The sequence below is a fragment of the Thunnus maccoyii genome, chromosome 9, assembly GCF_910596095.1.
Source record: "Thunnus maccoyii chromosome 9, fThuMac1.1, whole genome shotgun sequence".
NCBI classification, from domain to species: Eukaryota; Metazoa; Chordata; class Actinopteri; order Scombriformes; family Scombridae; genus Thunnus; species Thunnus maccoyii.
Window position 1 is genome coordinate 21215782 of NC_056541.1, and position 12854 is coordinate 21228635.

General features: G+C 37.3%; 2 long non-coding RNA genes across 2 annotated transcripts; both read left to right on the top strand.

The window, feature by feature from the left end:
* The first annotated feature begins 6622 nt into the window (after positions 1-6622).
* On the top strand, positions 6623-8340 carry LOC121903549. Its single transcript, XR_006098066.1, has 3 exons — positions 6623-6710; positions 7376-7468; positions 8271-8340. It is a non-coding gene; the product is annotated as an uncharacterized LOC121903549 (long non-coding RNA).
* A 1862-nt stretch (positions 8341-10202) lies between these two features.
* LOC121904464 lies at positions 10203-12130 on the top strand. Its single transcript, XR_006098235.1, has 3 exons — positions 10203-10345; positions 10555-10715; positions 11532-12130. It is a non-coding gene; the product is annotated as an uncharacterized LOC121904464 (long non-coding RNA).
* The last annotated feature ends 724 nt before the right edge of the window (positions 12131-12854 follow it).

The window sequence follows — 12854 nt, forward strand, 5'->3', positions numbered from 1 at the left end:
TCCAGAAAGCCCTTTTGACAATAAACATGGCTATTCAATAAGTGTTTGCCGATACATTGCAAGCTGCCATGTGTCAAAAGCTGTAACAAGATTAAAAGTCTTTAGCTAAGCTAGTGGCCCCAAGAATGCTCCTGTAATGATCACTACACACAAACAAAATAGGTCAAGGGGCGAACAATGGAAGGGTGCTGTCAGCCTTTGAGTGTGAGTTTGCATGTTCTTCTTAGGCTTGTTTTGGTTTTCTCTTGGAGCTTTGTTTTTTCTCCATGGTCTATACATGAAGGTTAGGTGAACTGGTGACTAACATGTCAGTAGATGTGAACATTTTTGTTTGTCTATATGTGTTATCCCTGTGATAGACTGGTGACCTGTCTAGGGTGTTCCCCCTCTGGCCTCTCACACATCTATCCCCATGACCCTGACCAAGATACATAGATGAATGGATGGGATCCTGCCATTAACTTCAGTGTTCTGTTGATGACATTAAGTGAAAATCAGGGGTCAAAAGTCAGTAGAATATGTCCTTTGGGGTCCATAAAGGCCTGCACTAAGTTTCATGGCAAGTCACTCAGGGACTGACCTGTTGGACCAACAGACCAACATGAGGATTGACTGACTTTGCCATGCTGGTAGCATGGCTAAAAACAGTGCAATATGTGGGCACTGATTGTTAGGTGACACTGTATCCTAGATAAGGCTTTACAATGCTGAACCATCTGAAAACCACTGGGTGCCCTTTCTCCCTCCAAACGTGGAGCCAATTTGGGACTGCATGCAGGTCACACCACATGAAGGTCTGAGATAAATTTAAATTGGACTAGCTCAGTGAGCTGGGACTGGGTAGGTATTGTATGTTAATGACATGGCACCCCCAGTGCCTGCACTGTAACTATAGAGGAAAGAGGTTACCTCCAACATAACAAATACGAAGCCATCTGCCACCCTGGCTTTGAGAAGTCAGAAGACATGTTGGTTTCTTAGATGGAAAATACAAAGCACTATCCATTATGAAAACATGAAATTAATGACAGATAGATGACCTTTTACTTTTTTTTTTTGTTCCTTGATAGACAACATGACTCATTTAACTTAATGAGCTCTTTTGGCATTATTTTGAAATGTGAAAGCTGTTTTTCCCAATGACTCTCAGATTCTGAAAAACAACACACAAAAGCAAATCTGATGACTTCATCACAACACTAAGTGCTCAGTAAAGCATAACTACACTGAAAATGAAATTGTGATGAACTATAATCACATGCACTGATTAGGTTGGAAATATGGTACAAGCCAAAGAAACAGTGTTTAAAGTAAAGACATGGAGGACAAAAAGGAGAATTGTAAAATGGGACAAAGGATAGAAACCTTATTTGGTCCTTTACTGCTGTACATTGTAGAACCTGCAAATGTCACATGTAAAAATAAACATACACATAGATTACAGTATTTGCATGGAACCACAAGACAGTATGTTTCGTGTATAGCTTTGTTCTGATCAATTTGTGGCCTTTTTTATTTACATAATTTACTATTAAACTTATTTAATAGTAATACATAGTTTTTACTAGGTATTTGCAATATAGGGTAATTATTGGTATATATATATATATATATATATATATATATATATATATATATATATATATATATATATATATATATATAATTGCAATGTAGTTCGTACTATGAAATAATCGAATCTTGATCTATAAATAAATTCTGTCATTTTTGGTATGAAATAATAGTAAGCAAAGGTGAAATATATCACATAATTTTCTTTTTGATGAGGGGCTGCGGGGTGGTACACAAAATGATAATCATTAAAGGTTGTATCACTGCAAAATACACACCTTAGGAATGTTTTTAATTTAATATCATTAAGGCACTGCTTCCTAAAACGTAGAGTTCTATAATAGTATATTTTTAAGATGATGATGTGCCTGACTATACACAGTATATAAACATATTATAGGTGCAAAATTGTGCAATTCTATAAGACAGATACATTTCTGATACAGTATTTTGATACAGTTGGTGTATGAATGTCTTTGAGTGTTTATGTTTATCGAAGGAGGATGAGTGCATTAGTTTGCATGTGTGTTTGGGGATATATATCACAGTACAATTTAAGTTACAATTTAATTAACTTGTCAAAGTTAAGGATTCCCCGTATTTGTTGTGTTGTACTCATAATCTTCAACCTTCATTCATTTAATCTTTGTGGCTAAAATGCACACTGGGTATGCTGACAGATTGCACCTTTTCTCGTTACAAATTTAAAAGGCCTGGAGGCCAAAGCAGTGTTTAACATTCTATTGCTGGGAGTTAACTTTGTAAATAAGGCAAGGTGCAGTAGAAGCAAAACGTGTGTTTACAAGAGCAATTATCAGCTCAGAACCTCTCTATGTCCCTGGAGATTGGACCACTCTTCAGGAAAACTTCAAAAACAAGGAAAAAGCATAAAAGTTGGAAGTACAAACATTGCATTAGATACTATAAACTTTTAATATTTGCAAAAAGAACATTTCAATCTTTGACATAGTGGTGTTGAATAGTTAAAATCAGATTTTATAATTTCTCCTACAACTGAAGATCTTGTTTTACTTCTCTTTGCAATGTTATGAGTTACAATGTTTAAATGGTTGTGTGTTAAAATCCCCACCAGCCCATGATACAGGTGTTTTCACTCACTGACTGATTGGACATTTACTTGGGGCTGACACATACCATGTTTGACTGACATTTTTCTAATTCCTCTGTTAGTTTTGTTGCACTTGTTATGTCTGGACAGCTTACATCTTTATAATTCCTCCAATTATATAAACTTTAACCTTAAAAGAGATCTATTTGCATTCTGTCTGATCAGACAGAAAAACTGTACACACCTGTGTGAATGTACCTTTACCAAAACCAAAATATTTTCTATCGATGTGTTTCTAAAGCTAAAGGGGGGACTGATGAATAAAATTAACTTTGTTTTTTTCTTTCTAAGCACTGTGTCTACTTAAATACACACACTGAGGATCTGGTTTTAATGTAATGTGTAGTGAGGTGTGACGCTATCAGTTGGTTTGCATTCGAGCCAGTTTGAAGCCCAGAGTTGCTGCTTATAGTCTGTGCCTTCTTCTCAGTTTGGAGCCAAGACCTTCCAAATAAAGAGTGTGGGGTGTTGACTTTCACACTCTGGAAACATGCCCTGCTACTAGCCTACTGGTTAAGTAACAAGCAAGTAACATTGAACTTATGGAAATATTGCAACAATAGTCCGACACAGTGCACGTCCCGGAACTGGGGAGAGCAGCAGATGAGTGAACTGTCAGTCATCAACGTCCACACAGCAGACATCAAAGCCTACTATAAGTCTTCAAATCTTATTAAGGGAGCAATCATTTCCTAAATGAGGACCATAATTTAGCAATTGAGGACACAATTACACAAAAAATTACAGTCTTAGTATTTCTAGAGAGAAGTTGATGATTTTTGAATGGGAGTCAATTGGAGCCAGGGATTTTTTGGAGCCAGCATCTAGTGGCCGTCGGGAGCATTGCACTTAAACTTCTGCATTGACTTCACTAACATATTTCATAATATATAACATATAGGACCACTTCAGGAAAAGAAAACTTTTATTGCCATTTGCAGTACAGTAGTTATATTTGGTAGTATGGCTCTGTTCTAGGAGATCCCTGCCCTTCTATGTGCTTACATGGAAAGCCTAAGTCAGGGAGAGCAGCAGCAAAGACATTTCTGTTTAGAAACTCACTGCTTAAAAGCTAATTATGTGTTTGTTTGTTTGTTTTTTTGTCCTTTTTAGATAAGTGAGCAAGCAGTACCGTGTTTTAATAACTGCAGTCAAAGTTTAAGATGTCATAGCGTGTTATTACTAATAAACACAGTGTTGATATTAACATAGTGTATGTATTTATTTTGTTTCATCAATAATGTTCATCTACAGGATGGAGGTCGGATTTGTTTCATACATACACTAGATGTATACAGATTTACCATTGTTTTTAAAACATAGGTTCAGAGAATGCAAATACAGAATGCACAATATTCCTCAAAGATCACTAATGACACAATTCTGTCTGTACACAACCTGCATCAAGGGACACAAGAGCTATTGTTTCATGTTTACCATCCAGCGATCGGCACCACACTGATTAGATGGTAGCACATTGTGTGTGTCCCTTTGCGCTGGCGTCAGTGGCAGGCAATAACAGAGATTGATAGCCGAGTTAGGACGGCCATTTGGGGCCTTGATCTACAGCATTGGATCTCAAGGGATGAAGCCATCCCACCTACACTCAGCTGCCCAGGGCCAGTGGTCACAGTAATCGAGAGGAGATGTATTTATAAAGTGCCCTGCTCAGCAACCCCAGTCATTCCAGTAAATCTGAGGGGGAGCTGAAAGGGAAAATGTCACAACCCAAGGACACTACAAGGAGCTGCCCCTGCCATTGCCAGCAGGTAATTGGGGTGTCAGCGCTTCCCAGAATGCATTTCCTGCTAGGTATCACACCTTTTGGCTGTTAGCTGTAGCACCTTCCTACCAGTATAGTGAAAAAGAGACAGTGAGAGAAGAATGGAGACAGACAAAAGAAGAGAGAAGAGCAAAAAGAAGGTGATAGGATGCATAATGCTTGCTTTGATATGTCATTAGCATATGAGATATTTGATATTTGACATTACATACATACACAACCATGATGTATGTTATGCCTTTCTGGTAATGCATCCAATATCACAATATGTAGGCTAATCATGATTGATTAGAAACATGTTAAAGTGAGGTTTCACATGCAAATGTTTGTTAAACTGGCCTCTTTAAGGGTGACTGAGTTCAAATATTTCTGAGGGTTTTAGCTCACTAAATGTTAGTTATTTATCACATCTGTCCTGCGGCACTTGCTCTTTTTACTTGCTTGGCCTATTGCTGGGCCTAAGCAGCAAACACAAATCTTGCATAGAGGTATTGATTGGGGCTTATGACAAAATCTATATGAAATACATTGAGGTATTAAAAGGGGAGCAGGGAGAAAAGAATTAAATGACCTGATGTAGGCTGAGAGAGTAAAGGAATCCTCTGGATGCAGCTGCCTTACTGGTTGCCATACAGTTTAGATGTGTCCCCAGTGCTTTCCCACCACAAAGACAGGCACTGTGACACATCATATAATATGCTGGAAAAAAATTGAGTTAATAAAGCTGTGCATTGATTGCAAATTGTGAAAATGTTCCATGAAATTAAAGGCCAAGATAAAATAGAATTTGCAGTAATTGTTCAAAAGATGCTACAATGAACTGAAGTAGCACTAGTACCAGAGCAAATCCACTGGGAAACACTAATGTGTTGTAGATGTTACACAGATGTCCTTTCAATTAACTAATTAGAAGGAAGGGGAAATGATAATGATGCATGCCTGCATGTGCTTAAAACATCCATGTCTCTTCATCCCTGGCCCAAATGCAAGGCTGCCGCTTTTAAGTTGCATGGCTGATGGAGATCAAACAGATACTGATGTGTAAATGAGGACAAGAATCCACCATGTAGATGTGAGAGGGAGAGAGCTGACTGTTGGTACTGCACACTATGAAGGCTGTGTTACCATCCCACCAACTGCAGTCTGGGGATGGCATTTCAAACGCCAGATTTTCTTCCTCAGGGAGCGGGACAGTTTAAAGCCAAATTTATTTCATATTCAGAAAACAAATCCCCTTTCATCCCCCTCATCGAGCATCAATTCAGATTTAATTTTGAAGATCAATCTCAAGCATAGCTGTTTTGAAACACCATCAATCTAATATGATTTACAGTAAAGTCACACAAGGCATAGAATAAAGGGTATATGAAGAACAGTGAACTTCGTAAGGAAGAATACACATAGGCACAGACACACATCAACAATAAATAATAGAAACAATAATACATAATAAAAAAATACAAAATATAACAGCAGCATGCATACTCTAAGAAATGAAACTTGGATGTTGTTTACATTACCTAGTTGTTTTATGGTGAAACTACTAAATATTTGCAGCTTTGACCATCAAAACAAGAAAGTGTCATTGCATTAACATAATAGTGTGAGGCTTCAGGAATACATAACTGCGCTGATTTGAAGCTATGTAATCGAGTTATTTAAAACGTACTGCAGGCATTAAACTGAATGAAGAGTGTCCCAATGGGATCTCTGTACTTCTCTGCACATGTGCAGTAGGGGAGAATGAAGGTCGTGGGAAGGCCGGTGCTGCGGTGCCCTTGTTGAGGTGGTCTGGGAGGTGGCTGATGCTGCGGGGGCAGGCAGTGCTCTGACATGGCAAACTTCAGGATGTGTTTAAGTACTAAATAATCTGTCAAATGATTATTACTATGACACATGAAACAATAAACACAACTTGTCCTTTAAAAAAATGTACCGCTTGAGTGAATTTACGATTGGAATCACCTTCTAAGGTAAAACTCCATGAAAGTATGATGTATCCACACGATTTTTCACTGTTCTTGTAAGTGTTGCATGCTGTATGGGCTGATACAGTTAGGCATATCAGACTTGTATGGGCTCAGAGAAAATCACTGTCACTTTTGTCCCATGTTAATTTCAACCCGGTTCTCCCCTACGTGCAGATTACCAACTGGACCATGTGCTTGCAACAGCAGTTGGTTGAAAGTTTTTATTGCAATCTACAGCCATCCATCGGTTTTGTTGGTAAGTCTGTAAATTATTTCAACAATATAATATATTGGTGCATTAACAACAGGTGATGCGTATTTTTGACTTTTATATGATCAGTTGTATACTTGAATGTTAGATTTGAAAAGCCTGTTGTTGCTAGCCTAACTCTCACACTATTAAATGATGTTCCCCTCCTTGTGTTTGTCTTATAAGAATTCAAATCTGACAAAGAGGCAGCAAAATATGAAATGTTACCCCAAGTTGTTTGTATTTAACTTTTTTTAGCTTTATCTTATTTTGTTATACACTCACCTAGCACTTTATTAGGAACACCTGTGCAATCTTATGCAATCCAATACAATGAAGTTTATACATGTTCAGTTTTTGTTGACATTATCAGAAAGGTGGTACTTTTACTTTATGTTTATTATTGAGGTTGTAGTGCGTAGTGGTGGTGTACTGGAATGTTCCTAATAATGTTCCTATTTTGCCCACTTTATATATGTTAATGGTATGGACAACTTTTCAGGAATCAATTTCTTTGGAAACCACACTCAGAAACTCTGAAACTCAGCAACTTCGTAATACGGTCCCTTGTGATTGGTCCCTGACATTTAGGTTGAATAAAATCTGTACACTGAACACGGTATACTCTGTGTAGTTGTGTGTAGACTGTGAAGGTTTGTTCATCTCCACAGAATCCCAGCAGTGAAAATTGTCAAGAGTGTGTCCTAAAAGGGCTTTGCTGCAACATCAGTGAAAAGCCTGACACCCTCATAAAGGAGTACTTGGTAAGTTGCATCATAGAGTATGAGTAATAGCCCAACCAGACATTTTTCATGAGAATCATGACAACACAGATATGTGTTGAATGGGATATTTTACAGTGAAAATGAACTTGTTTGTGTTTTCTGGTTGACAATCTATGTAACCGCATGCATATCATTTTCTCTAAAGTAGCTCGATCATCATTGTGTAGCTTCCCTGCTCACACTTGCAAGGAGGTGTGCTCTACTGCACCATGAGTCTTGAATAACTGTAGGTGTGCTGAAATGTCAGATTGTGGAAGTAAGTCTATGCTGCTGTCAAAGTGCTCCTGCCTCTTTGCAAATTTTTCTGCACTCCTGTTTGTTACTGGTATATCAGCTGCACTTTTCAGGCAGGGTCTAGTAATACCTGTACTTGTGTCCATTGTATTGTATGGGTTGTGCTCAATAAGTTAATTCATTGGATTAGTCAATTGACAAAAGTAATTGGCAATTGTTACGATAATATTGTTTATAAGTAATTTATGAGCAGAAATACCAAATGTTGCTTGTTTGCTCCTTTTCTGTTTTTATATCTTTGTAAATTCAAGATCTTTGGGTTTTGGACTGTTGTCTTCAAATTTTGTTTTGTCCAGTTGTCTCATTGGGCTTTGGGAAATTCTTATGGCCACTTTTTATTATAGTCTGACAATTTATAGACATCTGAGAAATCAATTAGAGTAATTCATATTGAAAATGACAGCTGCTCTCCGAGTCCATATAAACATATATACATACAAACATATATAAGAATTTAATTAATACTTTGTTTTTCTTCCATTTTGAGGATATTGATAATCCTGATGCGAGGAGAGAAATGGAGGAAATGGTCTCCGGAATTTGTCATTCGACACGATGGAGCAGAGCCGACAGATCCCCTGAGGATGTTGGCGGCGTAATTCAGAAGGTTGAGGTTACAGATGTGGCAAATGGGTTGTGCAGTCCTGCTTGGACTGATCTACAGCTTAAACTTGAGCAACCTCTACAATTCAAAATGTGTTCATAGAGTTGGATGGCAACAGGCTTTTCACAAAAACAGACTATATGAATAATAACCTGCAATTGATTAGACTGTGAACCTTGGGTTAGGTTCAGTGAACAATTGTGAGCTCAGTATCTTTGGACTCTTTGCTGATGTTATGTCACAGTAACTGAACATCCTGAGATTTTGGACTGCTTCTAGACAAAAGAAGATGTCTAAAGACAGAATATTGATGGATTTTTATTATATTTGTCATCCCTCAACCAAAACTGCCAAATATTTGCTTTGCAATATTGTTTGTGATTTGTTAGTGCTTGCTGCTGCCTGTTTTCATATCAATGCAAACAGAGCAATTTGGACTGCTGGCTCGACAAAAAAGATATCAAAAGACATAATGGTGTCTCTCATTTGTTATCAGCATTTGTTGATATTTCTGTTATGTTACTGCTAACTGAGTATTTTGAATTTTTGACTGCTGGCTAGACAAAAAATATCTGAAGAAAGAACATTAATCAGTTCTGACCATTTAAATCACCTGTTGATTTTGGACTGCTGGCTCTAGATAAATGATCTCTAAACACAAAATATTGATCTTTTTTATGATTGTTTTCATCCATCAACCAAAACTGTCAAACATTTGCTGTACTTTGTTACTCATTGCAGTTGCCTGTTTTCATATCACTGTAAACTGAGTGCATGTGCATTTTGGAATGCTGGCTTGACTGAAAAAAAAAAACCTTCTGGTTTTTCAGTTGTGAGCATTGGCTGATGTTTAAATGCACAAAAATGGCAGTTTGATCAAACTGGGCTCTAGTAATTCTTTACTTTTTAAAGAATAAATAATTCAGGCAATGCACTGGAGTATTCATTATTTGTTAATTTCTTTATATATATATATTCTTTATATATTGTTTTTTATTTTTATTTATGTATTTCTCATGTATATTTTCATCTATTTTAAGTAATGCGTGACATCAAGAGCCAAATGGTACAAAATAGTAAATCTTTCTACATTTGCTTCCTGGGTTTCATAATGTATTATGGCAAATATATTGATATCGTTTTTGTGAAGCACATTCTTCAACCTTTTCTGACCTGACACTGTTAAATAAAGTCAGGTTAAGTTGTATTTATTTCACTCACTCAGTCACCTTGATGGAGCATGTGGTGTTCCGTCATGTTTAATAAAATCAACAAAATCCTACAATGTTAATACAACTCAGCTGTGTTAGGTAAATTTAACATAACTGCATTTAGTAAATCAAACCTAAATGTCTTAAGTAAATTCAACATTAGTGTGTTCAATTAATTCCACATAACTGAATGATGTAGCATGCAATTAATAGTTTGGTGAGATTTGCTTGACAGTATTTAGTAATAATAAATCCTCTTTTATTTTTCTCATTTATTCAACGTGGTCTTGTGGGACCTGTTGACATTACTAAATTAAGTAAATGTAACATTTTATTTCTTAGAGTGCAGGGTATTGTGACTGTGCAGGCATTCCTGAGGCACAGATTCAAGCAAGGATTTGACATTTTATGTTGTGTATTCACAGGCATACAGGAGGAAGTAAAAAACCCAAAGTGATGTAAGAGACATGCCAGCAGAACATATGCAGAGGGGCAAAGCACAGGGAGTTAAACAATTTTAAGCCTTGTTTTAAATATTGAGGGTACTTCTACTTGGCAAACCGTCCAGTCAGAGAAAAAAAAATCTTGTTTCCGAGTTATTGACTTTAAAGGTCCAGTGTGTAATATGTGTGGTATTTAGTGGCCCCTAACGGTGAGGTTCGGTGGCCTTCAAGGACAAGAAGCTATTTGCTGAACATGTCATCGTCCACGACAACTTCGAGCATTTCTAACAAGTCAAGCAATGAGGTGAAGATGTATTTAATTATTTAGTCTATAATACTATAGGTTATAGCTCACAAGTAAGATAGCAATTATGAGTGTTTTATTGTTTTGGTAATACAAGCTAACATTAGCTACGTCATGCTAAACAAAACTTACGTTATTTTATTCTAACATTAGGCATTATTGATAGCGAGATAGTGTTGGCAGGATAATGTTACATATTCCGTTTGCAGAGTCAAGTACCGGAGGTTAGAGGAGGAGGAAGAGGGCGAGAAAGAGGGCGAGTTAGCGGTTCTGCTGCAGGCAGGGCCAGGCGAGGGAGGAGAGCAAACACCGGCACCGTGGAAGCAGGGGAAGAGGCTGGAAACCCTCCGAAGGGACCGAAGTGACTGAGGTTTGTGACGTTATTTATACAATTATATTATCATATTCCTACCCATTCTGCATGATGTTAAAAATGCCTATACAACACAAAGTGGTATTTACATAGCAGCTCTGTGCTTTACATTACTGTAGTCTGTATAGTTTGATGTGTTATCAGTGTAATGTGAGTCAGTAGCCCCTTTTACACAGCCCTTTCAAGGCGGGAATACTGCACGTGTAATCCGCCTCGCTGTTCTGTTTAGCCCTATTCAGACCAAATCAGGCGGCGCAGCATACATGCAGGGTTGAAGAGGTGTGTGGGTGTGTTTGTGCTTTAGAAACTAACCACTGTGAAACAATCAGAAAATAACGTTTATTGATCTGATTCACCGGCTTCCTCACTAACGTTATTAGCGCTCCCTCTCTTCATTCACCTTCTAGCTCACTCGACCACAGCTGCTCTCTCTCTCTCTCTTTCTCTCGTCTTTTTAAAATGAGTCGGGAAGCTGACAGAAAAGTCTAACTTTCCTTTTAACGTTATCAAATGAAGAGAAATGTCCTCCCCTTGGATTCTCTTTATGGCTATAATGTGAGTTCTCTGTATAAAAGAGGCTACTGAAAACATCAGCAACACTACTGAATGATTATATAAATATTATATAGGAACAGTATCGATCAGTAATATTTTGACTTTTTAAAAAATCATGTTATTGTTGTAGACATGTTTGGGAACACTGGACAGCCTACAATCCATATTCTGCACTACCATTACCATATTTCCAACATATCATGAAACTTATAACCTATAAAGCCTTATCTGTGTTTTTCCTGTGTTTTATTTTTTCAGAAACTTCTTGAAGAAATGACCTTGGAGGAGCACAGGCAGCTCACCAGCGAACTGCTTCAGAGGCAGCCAGGGTTCATTTCTGATGCCTTGATGATGCATCAGTGCAGGCATGGTGTCCCACCGTTTGCTGGAGTGCCAGGGGTACCATGGTGTACTTGTAGTAACTGTACAGACATGCCTATGGAACAAGAGAGGAAATGCTGTGGCCAGTACCCTGCAGATTGTGTAATAATAATACCGCACTTCTCCCAGTGCTGTCTTGAAAATGCTTTTTATGCATTCACAGGCGGTACTGGGAGGACATTATGGTATTTGGCCAAACCAGGAAGCCTGGGGATGACATTCGGGAGTACCGTTATGCTGCCTATAGACATTTCATCTATTGACAGCATGGCTCTTTAGGCCAGGGAAACCAACTTGTCATCCCCAGCTGCTGTGTGTGGAGGATCAGGGACAAGTTCCCTGGTCCTCCAAAGACATCACACTGGCCTCTGAGTTTCCCTCCAGGTCCTCTGGAATGTCCACACAGTATCTCAGGTACTCACACACCTGCCTGTTCATCATCAAGGCATCAAATCATCTCATATTTATTTGTTACATTTCTGATTTTTATTCATTTTATACTTGTTCCATACATTTTCTATATTTATATATTTTCTGGATAATTATCAAACTTTTTGTTTATATATTCACATTTGTTCAACTTAAATGTGCAAGTTTACCAAATAAAAGATATTCATCAGATGTGCTGTGATAATTGCAATGATAAACATATTAATATATACTTATACAATGACAGTATTTCCCTGCAGTCAGTATATTGTCATTAACACTTTCACCATTATTTTTTTATATTGTCATTATTTATATTTATAAAGCAACATAAAACAGTAGTGAAGTTGGAATACCACTGATTCTCAGAACAGTACATGTTATGGAACAGTACATGTTATGGATTAATTTTCATTGCCACTTCAGGTTATGTTAACTGTAATTCACTAGTTTGAACCACAAAATTAAAATATAAAAAACAACACTAAGAATAATGACATTTGTAATTAAAATATATTTTATTTAACAGAAACATTTTTGGACATCCTTTTCAATCTGGACAATAAAAGAATAACATAAACATGCAGCTTTTACTGTTCAAACAAACATTTTGACAGCTTATTCTGTGTTCTTCAGAGTTGATTCTGATAAAGACAGAATAATCTATCAAATCATTAGTCTGTTTGAACACTAAAAGCAGTGTGATTAAACTTATCTGATCACCTTCCAGCAGTCAAATTGCTGCACATATAATAGCTGACAAGGGTCAGA